A 14,544-nucleotide genomic window follows, 5' to 3' on the forward strand; every position below is an offset into this window, starting at 1 on the left:
AACGACTCTGGCGCAAATGTAACCTATGGCATGGGTAATATCTTTCTATTCTTTTTTAATTAATTTTAAGAATTGAAAACAATAACAACGTCGACAAGAATTTAACAATAGACAATTAATATACCAACTTGCTAACTAAACTATGATTTTCGAGAGAAATTATGTCCCGTGAAGCATCAAAGGCCATATTTCTGAACATTTTTCTGAGTTTCTTTTTTTATAGCAAATGTTTTTTCCGTCGTCGTCGAAACAATTGTTAATTGCGCTTAATGACAATGCTAACAAGGAATAAATAACAACTGCGCTTTTTTCAAGGCAGTTTTTCCCGCGCACCACCACTTTGCGGAACCAGCTGCCCACTGTAGTGTTTCCGAACCAATTCGACTTAGGGTCCTTCAAGACAAGAGCGTACATATTCTTAAAAGGCCGGCAACGCACTCGCCCTAGCCCTAGCCTTCTAGCATCGAGAGTGTCCATGGGCGGCGGTATCACTTAACATCAGGTGAGCCTCCTGCCCGTTTGCCCCCTGTTCTATAAAAAAAAATACATCATCATAATGACACTATTTTCCTTTAAATAGTTCTAAACACAAAAAGCACCCAATTTTCTGATAAACGCCGAATTCGAAATTACATTCTAGGAACCTTTTGTCGTACGGTGTTGCTTTTTTTTAAAGTCCAATAACACGATGTAATAGCCCATGAATCATATAAATTACCCCGAACATTGCAATATTTCCCCCGTGTTTCGTATCTTCAATAGATTTAAATAGCTATATTATGATACATTGCGCGTTTGCTTAATAACTCCGCACTGTGAGTATTTTTTGTGTATTTTACACGGTATATAACGGATAATGTGCTATAATTCTCAGCTTTTATCGCGTATCTTCTTTAACTATTTATGGTTGTTTTATAATCATACTACGCGATTGTTTGAATTATGCTTGGATTTCATTTTGATTAGCTTCTTAAAATACAACTATATTTTTTGAAGTGAAACTTCTTTATGGGCGTTGGAAAAAAATACCGTCACATTCTTCGGTTACACGTCACAAGTCTCTGTTACGCGTCACAATTTTCCGTTACGCGCCATCTTTTTCTTGTGAAATACGCTAATAATCTTTGTAGTAATCAGGTTAAATGATATAATTGTATTATTTGTATTCATGTCTATGATAATAAAAACCTTTTGTTAATATTTATCTAATTTAACTTTATTTAACCAATTTCTGTAAAGTTGCATAGAGTAGAATTTTTTTTTTAAATGAGCTCATAAAGAAGTTTCACTTCTTACGTGTATAAATACACGCACACATTTTTTTTGAAACAAAGTAGACTGCTATGAGATGAGTATATTTATTATGAATCTACTAAAATATGATTAATTCGGTTTAACTTTCTAAATCAGTAAAATTAAATTAACTTAAAAATCAATAGCTCTACAAACTTTTTAGTTCTGGGCCTCATGTTTCTGTATCTTCATGCTCATTTGTGACTTAATGCGGCAAGTAGGTGATTATCCTCCTGTACCTGACACACACCTTCGACTTCGGTTTAATCACGAAGATTTCTTCATCGTTCCAGCGAATGTTTGCATATAGAAAGAAACTCCATTGGTGGCGCTGATTGAACCTAGGACCTATCGAGCGCCAAATCTCCTCTTAAAGATTAACTTACGTTTATACATATATACTATGTGTAAATAGCTAATGATTGTCCCTCGGTTCTGGTTAAGTTTACCGCTTTAATTACCGTAAAAGGCCTGTAGAACAACGGACATTTTAAATTTAGATTACTTAGGTTGATTTTACATACCCAAAATGCGTATATTTACTTTAAAAGGAATATTTTCTACAGACGAATCACAAATACAGCATATAAAAAAGAAATACAAGGTATAAAACTATGCAGTGTTCCTTAAACAGAAATAATCTTCTAATATGCTATTTTATATTACTTATACATAAAATTCTAATTTATAGTAGGTAACACATTGAAATATAAATACAGCTACATAAAGGGCATACATATACGACGACAAAAACTTATGAAAAATTGAATTTAGCTTCTAATAATAATCTGTCGATTCTAAGCCCGCCAAATATTTTCCATATACATATATAATTTTAGAACATTTGAATGGACATCCCGAATGCTTCCAGCACTTAGTTGATTACACGCACACATCCAACAAACCTTTCGTCCCAGAATGAAATATCAGTTTATGGTTTTTCAGCCCAACTAAAGAAAAATTATTTTCTATTTAAAGCTTTACCGTATGTTTTCGTTTGGCTGATCTCAGGAATTTTTGGATCAAATTGAGTCATGTTATTTTGTTCATGTATCCAAGAAAGCTATATAAGGCTGAGGGTTCGATTATAAGAATATTTTATTTTTCAAAAGAAAATATTAATGGTAGTTCGGAAATTGCTTAGTTTGAACAGATAAGTCTCGTCCGTCCTGCCCTGCGCTTGCTCTTAAGATGTCATGTCGAAAATGCCTGTCTATACGCAAGTTTTCACTACATGATGAGTCAGCCTGCAGAACATAATTAGTAATAAAATTATTACAATTATCATATAAACGAATTAACACGGGACAAACCCTGGGGCACGACATCACTTATAAAATCATTATTATAAAATTACGAATATCGATACATTAAAATTAAAGAAAAATATCATCTAATAGGTATAAAGTTTTTCGCGTGATACATTATAGGTAGGTGGACGTATTTTCCGCAATTAGACTCAAATTTCGTCCGTTTTGCGTGCGTGTTACATTATAATTAAGAATAAAAACAAAATTACTTTTTGTCTACGAATATTGAACGTGTATTCAACTGATAATATTAATGTATTTTATAATACTATGTTGTATTTAAAAGTGGTATATTTCAGCTCTAGAATTTTCTTTAAAGTTAGAGGTGGCTAGAGATTTCTCAATAAATCTTACAAGCAAAGCGTGACGAATTACAGTTAGACACGCGACTTAGTTTTCAGTGGTTATATTTTTAAATGTCTTTTAGTTTGTAAGAAAAATCATTTATTTTTTAAATTTATTTTTAGACTGCCCAAGAATACATTAATTATATTATTAATCCTACACATTTTCAATAACATGTCATAAAATCAATTAATTTCTCAAAAATTTCATTCAACGTTCTTATTTTAAAACACAACACATAATATAAACACGAAAAATAGAAGTCTTTTTAAGCGTGATTTCCGCTAGTCATTGTAAGGTTTTTGGATAACTAACACGTGAATAATTATATATAAACTAAAGCCCGGAGCTAGATTTTTTTTAAGCCGGGGTAAATCGGCAGGATTATCATGTGATGTTAAATAATATTTCTGCCGATTAGACCCCGTATTATTATGAAAAGTCCCTCATCCAGTATACTTGCTTTTTAATTTTTTTTCGATGCAATGTAGAAACAAGAAAATGTGCCCTAAGAGTCAGGAATGTCACGTGATTATTTATACTAATCTATAGATTTTGTTGAAAGCGCTAGCAAACTACTAAGAATATGCCCATGATCCATTAAACCTCAATCACACCTTACAAAGTAAAACCAAAAGTGAGGCCAAAATAAACAAACCAGATTGATTATATCAAAATAATACTAATAAAATATTCAGAAGTTCAAATTTAGAATGCGCTTCACACTTTCATAGCAAAGCTTTTCCATACAGATAAGAACTTCGTAATTATTCATTCTAAATTATATTCCTAGTTCATAGTTCGGTTTCAAAATAACACGATATCAGAATTAGCTGAGTGATAAATGATAGTTTGGAATAACGGAGTCAAACATTAATAATTTCCTTTGATATATCGCAAATAAACAATGTCGAGTTTGTTGCGCGTGATCGTAAATGATTAATTTATGAATGAGTGTTTTACAATTAATTGCATAGATCAGGGTGTTAATAGTTTAGCTCACTCCAGATTATTAGATAAACCAGTTGCGGTACCATAGAACCAACTTCTTTCTTGGCTTTTAATACTGGGAAAATAAATCAGTGGCGCTACAACCTATTTAGGTCTTGGCCTCAGATTTTTTAATCTGTTTCATGATAATTTTTAAATCTAATAGGAAAGTAGATGATCAGCCTCCAGTGCCTGACACAAGTCGTCGACTTTTTGGGTCTAAGGCATGTCGGTTTCCTCACGATGTTTTCCTTCACAGTTCGAGCAAATGTTAAATGCGCACATTTATTTCTATAAAGTCCATTGGGTGCACAGCGCGGGATCGAACCTACGACCTCAGGTATGAGAGTCGCACGCTGAAGCCACTAGGCCAACACTGCTCTGAGCCTCAGATTTCTAAAATCTCTTTTATGATTATTTGTTTTTTTCTAATAGGCAAGTAAGATCAACTGTCAGTAGGTTTTCAGTCAAGGCATGCCGGTTTCCTCACTGTGTTTTCTTTTCACTGTAAGAAAGCGTATTAAATATGCACACTGACAGTAGTCCATTGGCGCTCAGCCGGGGATCGAAGCATCGACCAACAGAATTGAGAGGCACACGCTGAAATCCTTAGGACAACCTTGCTCTTTGGAATATCTTACAGCACTTCAGAAATAAACGGATATGTCTCAGATTTTATTGCTTAATAAATTATCGTTTGGTTGTAATCAATCGCATCGTGAGGGATAATTTTTATTGATAAATGAATGAATCATTTTTAATTAGATCATGACGTCTTTCTACCGTGCTGTCCAACTGTGTAAAATTACAGTATATGATGTATTTTGTCAAATAAATATATTTACTATCTAAACACAGACAGAATATCAACACGCCCTAGTTACAAACTTTATTAGACTGTTGATGGAGTATTCTAAAGTTCGGCATAGTTTGAAAACCAAACCAATAAATGAAGCATATGATATTGAGCTTACGCCGTGATGTATGAGCCGATATGCAAATGTATTCAAATGCATGATTTATTGCGATACACATATTTCAAGGCAGTTAATGCATCGGTTATTATGCATTATACTGCATAGAATACTTTGAAATAATTATCGCCCATTGAAGCTTGTTTATTAATTTATAATATATATTATGTTTTATAGTACTTTAAAGTTTAAGTTTTAGATAGTATGTATTGTATTAGTAATAAGCCAAAAAAAAATGAATTTAAAAGCTATTATTTTAAGTCATTCTTGCCAACATACGTCTAAAACATATTTTAATCATATAAAATAAATTTTGAAATGGTTATTCATTGGTAATATATAAGCTAACACCCACGGCAAAAGCTCTTAAATAAACTATTCATTGCTTTAAAATAGAACCGTAAAATACGTTTAATTTTATTGCTTATACAACTTTTATCCAGAGAAAACCGTTTTAGTAAAATATCCACTAACACCATTTAATGCGACCAATTCTAGGCCAACTAGTGCAAGTCGCCAATTACGTAATCCCTGATTAAAAGATATCTTCCTATTACCAAAGACTTGTAGTGTGAGAGCTGGGCTGTTATTTTAAATTAAAGTCGTTATTTAGTTATGGATGTGTTTATCTTAAATACGTGAACATCTTACTGCGGTGAATATAATAGTGTAGTGCATACGGATTTCTTAATAGTTAACTGCGTGGACAGTAAAGTAACTTTCGGGGTTTATTTTAAATATGACAAATCGGAAAAAATCCTATTAATCTTTTTTTTATAGAACATTGGGAAAACGGACAGGGAGCTCATCTTTTGTTAAGTGATAACGACATCTATAGACACTCTCAATGCCAGAAGGCTAGCGAAGTACTAACCGAGTTTCCACATAGTAATGGTGGGCGCCAAAAACTGTCTAAGAGACAGTTACACAATTCGTATTTGTGAAACTGTCTGAAGTAAGGACTGACATTTTTGGGTTCTCATATCTATGTGTTCTTAATAACGTATTTTTTGAGACTATCTTTCATCTAGTATATGGAGCAAACTAAGACAGAATCAGTCATATAAAAACCAGTTTAGTACCGCGCTTTATTTGAAATATTTGACTATTTATTTCAAATATAGTCAAAACAATACCAGGCAGGTTAAATAGTAAAATTTTGACTTGAACTCCAAAAAATGATTTTTTTAAAGTCTATCAAAAAGTTTACCCTAAAACTTTTTGATATCGGGAGTAACTATCGGTGCAAATATTTAGCATAAAGATATATTTGTTGTAGGCGATTGCGTTTGTTACAATTAAAATTATAGTTAAAAGTGCATTTTCGGGTTTTGACAATTTAAATCTTCAATTCGCAAAATCTTAGTGAGCTCTTGGGCTATAAGGTTTTAATGGGCATCTTTTAAAAGCTGGTAACGAGCCTGTTAATTAATCCACACTAAGGTAAGCCTTAGAGGTTCATTACATTTAGTTCTGAATACAAATTATGAAATGGTTAAAAAAGGTATTTAAAGCACAAAGTTTTATTTTATATACAACGTGAAAATGAGTTTTAGAAGTAGGTTACAGATTTAATTGTATAAAATTTTGCTTAGAAAATGTACACAGCAATAGTGAATTGCATTAAATAGTTTTTGCAATTGTGCTATTTAAACTGGGCCATAGTTATTTAGGCTAGTCAATGATGCCCTTCCTGACTCGTATACAATCGGAGACGGGAAGCTGAGGTGACTTTCAGAGTTCATTCAGAAATGGATAGACAAGCAGCAGGCTTAGACAATACCTTCACAGAGTCACCATAATTATGGCCTCTGTTTCCTCCGTTTTCGGTTGACTTTTTTTTATAGAACAGTGGGCAAACGGGCAAGAGGCTCACCTGATGTTAAGTGATACCATCGCCATGGACACTCTCAATGACGGAGGGCTCGCGAGTGCGTTGCCGGCCTTTTAAGAATTTGTACGCTCTTTGTCACGAGTGTAGTTTCGCTGAAGATACAGCACAACACACTTTATAGGTTTATTACTGAGGACTGGACCTGTCACTTACCGACATAGTGAAAGCATTGGTGGCGGCTTTGAAACACTTTTATAGCCAAACTACAAATCCATCATAATATATAACTAAACTCAACGCCGTACTCACGTACTCTGCTGTGAGTGTACGGTATTGGTTTTTTTTTTTTTCATAGAACAGGGGGCAAACGGGCAGGAGGCTCACCTGATGTTAAGTGATACCGCCGCCCATGGACACCCTCAATGCCAGAGGGCTCGCGAGTGCGTTGCCGGCCTTTTAAGAACTTGGTAGTTGGGCTTGCAGTAGCGTAGCTGACGCTCTTGATGGGGACACAGATTATTTCCAAAAAAGGCTCTTGTATATAAACGAATCTTGATTTAGATCAAATACAAAAAATCATCAAATTGTAAATCTCATGTGATCGGGACTTCCAGAGAAAGACGATACAAGTTTTCAATCAAGAAACTCTTTTTGAATTAAGTTAAAATGGACGTAATATATGTGTCGTTTGAACCTTTAGTCCCCTAAGAATATTTGTGAAATATGACATCATATGTCACGGACCACTGTCTTACGTGATACGGCGAAGGGTAATTCTTTAGGGCCGATTTATTGCGCGTTTTGAGGAAGATATAATTTTTTTAAATTGGTTCGTTTTAAGGCCTTGTGTTATGTGTTTTTATGAATTCTGTCTAAGACAATTTATCAAACAAAAAAATTAAGTTAAATTTCTTATTTAAGTCTAAATAAATTTACTCTTAAAGATATATAAAGGTCTACATTTTACATACCCAGTCAGAATCCTTCATTAGGTTATAATGGTCGGATTATACTCCCATCTTATTTTAGTTTCCTATCGGTTAAATTATAATTATTATTTCTAAATTATTATATTTATTTCCTATTTCCCTGAATTAACATTATATGAATTAACATTATCAATATAATGTCAATTCAGGGTTTAATGTTTCACTAAAAATAAGGTCACATGCAACCTTATTTCTTTAGTTATCCAATTCATATTGAAAGTTGTGATTCGTAGCTTTTAAAAATATTTGGTTTTCAAAATACATATTTTTAATATTATAAATTTTGATGAGAGTGATATTTTAATTCGACCGATCATCATTTGATTCACTTATTTTTTTGTTTTCTTGTACGTATTCTGTAGTATTGAAAGGTAAAGTATTAGTTATCAATTTAACCACCCTCATTATTTCCTTATCCTTACGACTGGCAATTTTGTGCCTTTCTTCGTGTCAAGGCGAGATATACTCTTAGCTGGGCTTCTTATTTTAAGATAACATTGTGTAACGTTCTTTATAAAATTCGATAATTTTAATGGTTAATATGCACGATTTTTTTTGTTTTACTTATAAATATGGCTGTAAAAGTACTTCTTATCTGTAATTTTCATCTAATTAACCCATACTTAATACATTTATAATTTAATATTGGCAAATTGTTGCCATAAACGTATATAAAATTAATTATTTTAATATATTTTTATTACATTTGTCACGTTAAAGATGGCTTTTAATATATGAATATGGGCTTACATGGATCCCTACCATACCAATGACTTAATAATAATATATTATAGGGATAAAAAAGTTTAACAAAACATTCGTCGGATTAAGAATCAGTCGTTTAAAACAAAATGGTATTATCAAACATTTCTAAAAAACCATTACGAACAAGAAAACAGTGATTTTTCCAGCTAATTACAGCAATAATTCTTTAATATTAGCCGGCTTACTGCGTCGAGAAATTAGACCACTTTCCTTATAGCCGATTACAAGCCATTATATTTTTTGAGCCTCTTATTTTCCTCATTTTTCATAATCTCATTACTTACTTTGTGTGTAACTTATGAGGCATGGAGCAGAATTCTATGTTATTGATAAAAACATATACTAAGGGCCTGTTTCACAATGTCCCGATAAGTTCCAAATAAGCTAATTATTACTTATTGTTATGATAAATAGTATTTTTGCGTTTCACGACTGCCAGATAGCGCTATACGTCATGAAATTCGAAGTATCTTATTTGGAACTTTTATCTTTCGAATAATTTATGTGTTGCATAGCTATTTGGCACTTTAGCCATACATTGTGAAACAGGCCCTAAATATGATACTTTTCCGTCGCTGTTACCGAAACCAAGATCTCGGATGTTGCTAATTTATTTCTTCTATAACAATATTCATTTCTGTAAAGGTTCCCAAGCCATAAATAAGAAAGAACTATTTATTTAAGCTTTTAATCTAGTCTATTTACTAACATTTATCAAATATATTACATACTAGTTAGTTTTTGTTAAGATTATTTGTGTATGGTCTATTTTTGACGACATCCTCGCAAACTTTCGATCAATTTCATCCCAAGCAACTTTTAAAAAACTGATGGCAAAGGGGGAGGAGGCACATCTAAGTAACACCAGGAGGCTCGCAAGTGCGTTGCCAGGCTTTTAAGGCGTCATATAATCATTCTTGTGGTCTTCCCATATATGTCTTTCCAACGCGTGGCTACACCTGTCCATCTGCAGTAACAATAAAGTTGAGAGAATAAATTTTCTAGTATATTCTTTTCAGCGTCAACTTTTACCCCAAATATGAAAGTTATAATATAGTCGGGAACAGACGATTAATTCCAAACTACCATTAACATATATTTTTCCTCTTCAATCCTTCCTAAACTTAGTTTTCTGAGCAATTCGTTTAACCCTCTGTTAAGATTGTTCACATATAGATTTCATCAAATTTAAATCTGATTAAAATGAGAGAGTTTTATTGCATTTTTTTTTAACTTTTTAGCTATTGCATAGATTTTTTGGGGCTTTGAGCGTGGCGACCGAATCAAGAAAATCCGTAACGTATGACCTTTGTCGCGCAACAATAAGAAGACTATGGTTACTTTAATACAAACGAACCAAATTTTCTAAAGTTTAATTTTATTGTTATACTAGCTGCCTCCGCGAGCTTCGTTTCTCCTTAATGCCTAGCCTACTTTTAAAGTATATATGCCAACATTTAAGGTTGTTCTGTGAATTTTTCTCTATATGATCCTCGAAAGTTCATGTCATAAGCTTGTAATTAACAAATAAAAATAAAGGTTAAAAAATTAAGGCTTGTGTATTTTTGTATGCCGTATCATAAAAAAATAAAAACAAATAAAATTGTCATAATAATACAAAAAAAGAATATTGGGCTAAACACCTCTTATCGCTTAGGGGTTCAAAGATAGATAGTAGCCGATTCTCAGATCTACTGAATATGCATATCTAATAAATTTTATAAAAATCGGTCGAGCCGTTTCGGAGGAGTATGTGAACTAACATTGTGACACGAGATTTTTTTATATACAGAAATTATTCAGTAAAATGAATGAATTAAAAAAATAGTATCGCGAACACTGTGCACAGTCCGAACCCCCAAAGGTAGGATTTGGTTCACGATTTCGGTTCCGGCGTCACAGTGGGCGGCTACGCCTCACTGCGGTACATAAATCTGTGCAAGACAAGTTGTAAGCTTTTAGAAAAGTATTAGCCATGGCAAAGTAAAAACTGTCGGTAAACTTGCGTTCGGCCATTTATTTGAATCCTACTGGGGAACTTGAGATTACTTTCGTATTTAAATTTGGCGAATGTATTTATTTTTAGATGTGTTAATGATATAGGATTAATGATAATTAATAAAAAAATATAATAAGTCAAAGTATGGTTGTTGTTTGTAACTATTTATGAAGTTGTTTTATATCAGTGATTTTTAGCCACGCTGGTTTCTTTATTTATACTTTTCTTTATCCAATGACAGTATATATAGAATACGTAATAACCAATTGTATGGACATATTATACTTTTTGGGAGGACAAGAGCAGTGTTGGCCTAGTGGCTTCAGCGTGCGACTCTCATACCTGAGGTTGTAGGTTCGATCCCCGGCACTTTGCTTTGCTTACTAATTGGCTTTCTTTGCGCATTTAACATTTGCTCGAACGGTGAAGGAAAACATCGTGAGGAAACCGACATGTCTTAGACCCAAAAAGTCGACGACGTGTGTCAGGCACTGGAAAGCTGATCACTTACTTGCCTGGATAGATTAAAAAAAATGATTATGGAAAGAGGTTGTAGCGCCACTGATTTATTTTGGGGGGAACACTACTTGTATGAAAGCATGCCCTTCTCCTTTCTAAAACCGTTTTCAACGGATATACCTATATTAGTAGTAGATATATTTTTGTTGGTATAAGATAATATAAGTGGAAAAAATAATCTTTGCCTTATATTATATATTTCGTTCGTATTAAAAATATATATCATAATAAAAATTAATACTTTTACCGCAGATTAATAATGCTCTCTGACATTTCCAATAGTTTGGTAGTCTGTATAAAGCTCGTTAGAATCATTAACATACATACTGTGTCGTTCAGCCAATGCTTGCTGCAGGGGCGTGTAATTTCCGGAATGACGCGGAGTACGCTATACATATGTATTTGTAAAGGAAGACTAAAAAGGTTGGCAAATTCAGGACTTAAAGGGAATGTTTCTTCATCTACACTATGCTATAATTTCGTTGTCTATCACCTAAGAATATTTCAAGTTTGAGTATAGCCTAGGCATATAATAAAACTGAGTGATATGCAAGTAAGAAACAAAAACCTAAATATAAATTTTAATCTGGTAAATACTAAATTATAATTTAGTTTTTATTTACTAGCATTAATCTTTGAAATATAACTACATAAGATTTAAATTTATACAGAAATCATAAGACTAATAAAAATCAAAGTCAAAGTCAAAAATCATTTATTCATATAGGTAACATCATATACATTAAATGAATCTAATTTTACATTTACTGCCAGTTTTCAAATCAAGGGCGTAGAAGGGAAGTGAAGAACTGGTAATAAACTCTCCGCCACTCGTTTTTTTTTCTAAATTTTTTTTAAATACAAGATAAATTTTGTATTGCACATTATACGTTATTTTTATCTAGTTATCCTATACATCCTATATCCTAACTACCTTCAGTACCGTCGATCGGAACCCCTTCAGTTTCTTTCTCGATTCACTTCCTGTAACCGCTTCTATTTCTAATATCAACTCTTTTTTCTACTTCCCCTTGGTCCGTTCCATAGAGTTGTATCACCATTTATGTGTGTATCTATCAGTTCTGGTTTAGGGCATTTATCATTTTTGTTTTATGTCTATTTACATTATACAAATAAAATGAAAGATTAATAACAAAAAAAAACTGATTTACTTTCATTATCTTTTATTCCGTCTGCAATCATACAATTCTTGATTGCACTAGTTAAAATTAACAAAGAAACGGTCAATTGTGCATTTATTTTTATTCGTATAAGTACGTAGGGGCAATAAAAACAAAGTACTTAGGAAGAATGCAGGTTATCTGCAATGCAATTCAGTGAAGCTAGTTAGGTTAATGCTTTTGTACCTTGCAAAAACCACGCTTGTATTCATTTACATTCCGAATAACCCATTTAACGAAGCCATCGTGTTTTTTGCGGTAATTTAATTGATTCAATGTTTTAATATTAGCACAAAGTAATAAGCTAGATAATGGAGTCGGTCGTTAACTTTATTTAAGGCTGTTCATAATTAATTATACAACGGAGATATCAAAATTTTTTAGAATTATTCTATGAAAATAATTTGCGCCAGTTTTCACTTGGCAAAAAGATGAAATTATTCTTCTCAAGGCACATTATCAACCATTCACATAACATGTCTCATATGTTTCTCCTTATTCAAAAAGTTAAATTATTCTAATTACAATGTTTTAGTAATCGTGTTTTCAATTATAGAAACACTATATTTTTAAAATGAAACTTCTTTAGGCGCATGAGGATATAATTTTTATGGATGAAACGTCACGAAGATGTGCAGCGTTTTTGTCGAAGAAAAGGGAGAGAGCGATTGAGAAAAAGTGAGAAATATTTTAGTAGTTACTAATGCTGTCACATACCGTCTTGTGCAGTAATCGCAGATTTTTTATTTATTTATATTAGTAGGTACGTATATAGTGTGTAAATAGTGTGAATATAGATATATAAATACATTGAGTGATCATATACAGGTACATGATCTATTGGGGCTTTTACCTTAGTAATAATTAATTTACAAAGAAGTTTCACTTCTGACATGTGTATTTTGTACGCACGCACTTTTTTATAAGATTTTGTTATGCAATTCTTGCATTATCATTTTTTTGTATATTTTCCTTACTAGGGTTATCTGGAAGAGATCGCTTGTGAGCGAGAAGGCTGCCCGTTGCATTCCATGTTTTTTTTATTAATTATGTTATTTGTTTTCTATAAATGTACCAAAGTGTAAATATATAAATAATGACTGTGTTACTTAATTTTAAAGATTTATTCACAACACGTATTTCTTGTTTTTTAAAATAATTATCATGATCTAAATTAAAAGCAGAACAAAGTTTCCCTTTCCACATTAATGGGATATAATGTTGGTGTCTCTAAATGGGGCATGCGCCATCACTCCGGCCGCTTAAGGGCCCGAATGGGGCACACGAGGACCATTATCTTGCACAGACCGTTGGGTTGGTTCACTCAAATGTCGGAGTTTATGCCTACAATGTTTTAGGCGTAATATATATAAGTTTAAAGTTGTTACATCCAATCACGGTTTGTGAATAAAAAAATTTGAAAGTTTAAATAAAAACCTTTTAACGAATATAAAAGCCACTATATTTACATACCTGGCGACTATAATATTTGATTTAGTTTGTATTATTTTTATATTAATGGGCCCGTTTCTTGCAGAATCGTAAATCGAATCGGTTTTTGTGGCCTTGACGGGCAGCTAAATTTACGTCTGTATAAAATAACCAAAAGTATCATTTTAAAATACGTACAGTCATAGACAACTGTCAAGATATTACGAAATGTCAAATTGACTCTAATAGTAATGAGATATGGCAGGTGTATATCAGACACATATATCAGTATACAGTATCCTCTGATTCTCAGTGTGGTAAAAAACAAGGATTAGTGCATAATTATAGAACATATTTCCTTCATATAAAAATCAAGGGCAATCCTTTACGTTCATATATAATAAAAAAGGTGTTCAAATAAGGGTTAAACTTTCCAATATGACCCGTCGATTTTTGAGGTTTTTTTGATGGGAGATGGAAGAGGGGATGGAGAAATACCCCCTGTGTCATTCCCAACCTGCGGAAACCCATAGTTACGGAGATATTCATGTTTAAAATTTTAAGGCTAGAATGGTAACAATTTAGAAATGTGTCCCTGAATTTGATAATACTGATTATGTAAGTGTCTCTTTACCTTTAATGGAACACCTCCAAGTTATTTTTTCTGCCGGAGTTCCGTCTAAATATTAATAAAGATTATTTGAAACTGTATAATGTATAGAAATTCGTAAATAAATCGTACATTTTCCATTGCTTATTTTTTTTTATTTTCAATTTATCCCTAATGGGAAAGGCAAAGGACTTTAGCCATACAGATTCCATTAGTTATTAGAGACGTGACATTTTGCATCAAAATCGTTTTTTTAATTTGTCGATAGTTTTTTTTGAATAAAAACTTCAATTTTATTCAAATA

General features: G+C 32.5%; 1 long non-coding RNA gene across 1 annotated transcript; it reads right to left on the reverse strand.

Annotated features, from left to right (window-relative positions):
- Positions 1-14,052: 14,052 nt before the first annotated feature.
- On the reverse strand, positions 14,053-14,332 carry LOC123689202. The gene is made up of 2 exons (XR_006750228.1): positions 14,265-14,332; positions 14,053-14,147 (listed from the first exon to the last, which is right to left on the reverse strand). It is a non-coding gene; the product is annotated as an uncharacterized LOC123689202 (long non-coding RNA).
- Between the last annotated feature and the right edge of the window lie 212 nt (positions 14,333-14,544).

The sequence above is a fragment of the Pieris rapae genome, chromosome 5, assembly GCF_905147795.1.
Source record: "Pieris rapae chromosome 5, ilPieRapa1.1, whole genome shotgun sequence".
Classification (NCBI taxonomy): Eukaryota; Metazoa; Arthropoda; class Insecta; order Lepidoptera; family Pieridae; genus Pieris; species Pieris rapae.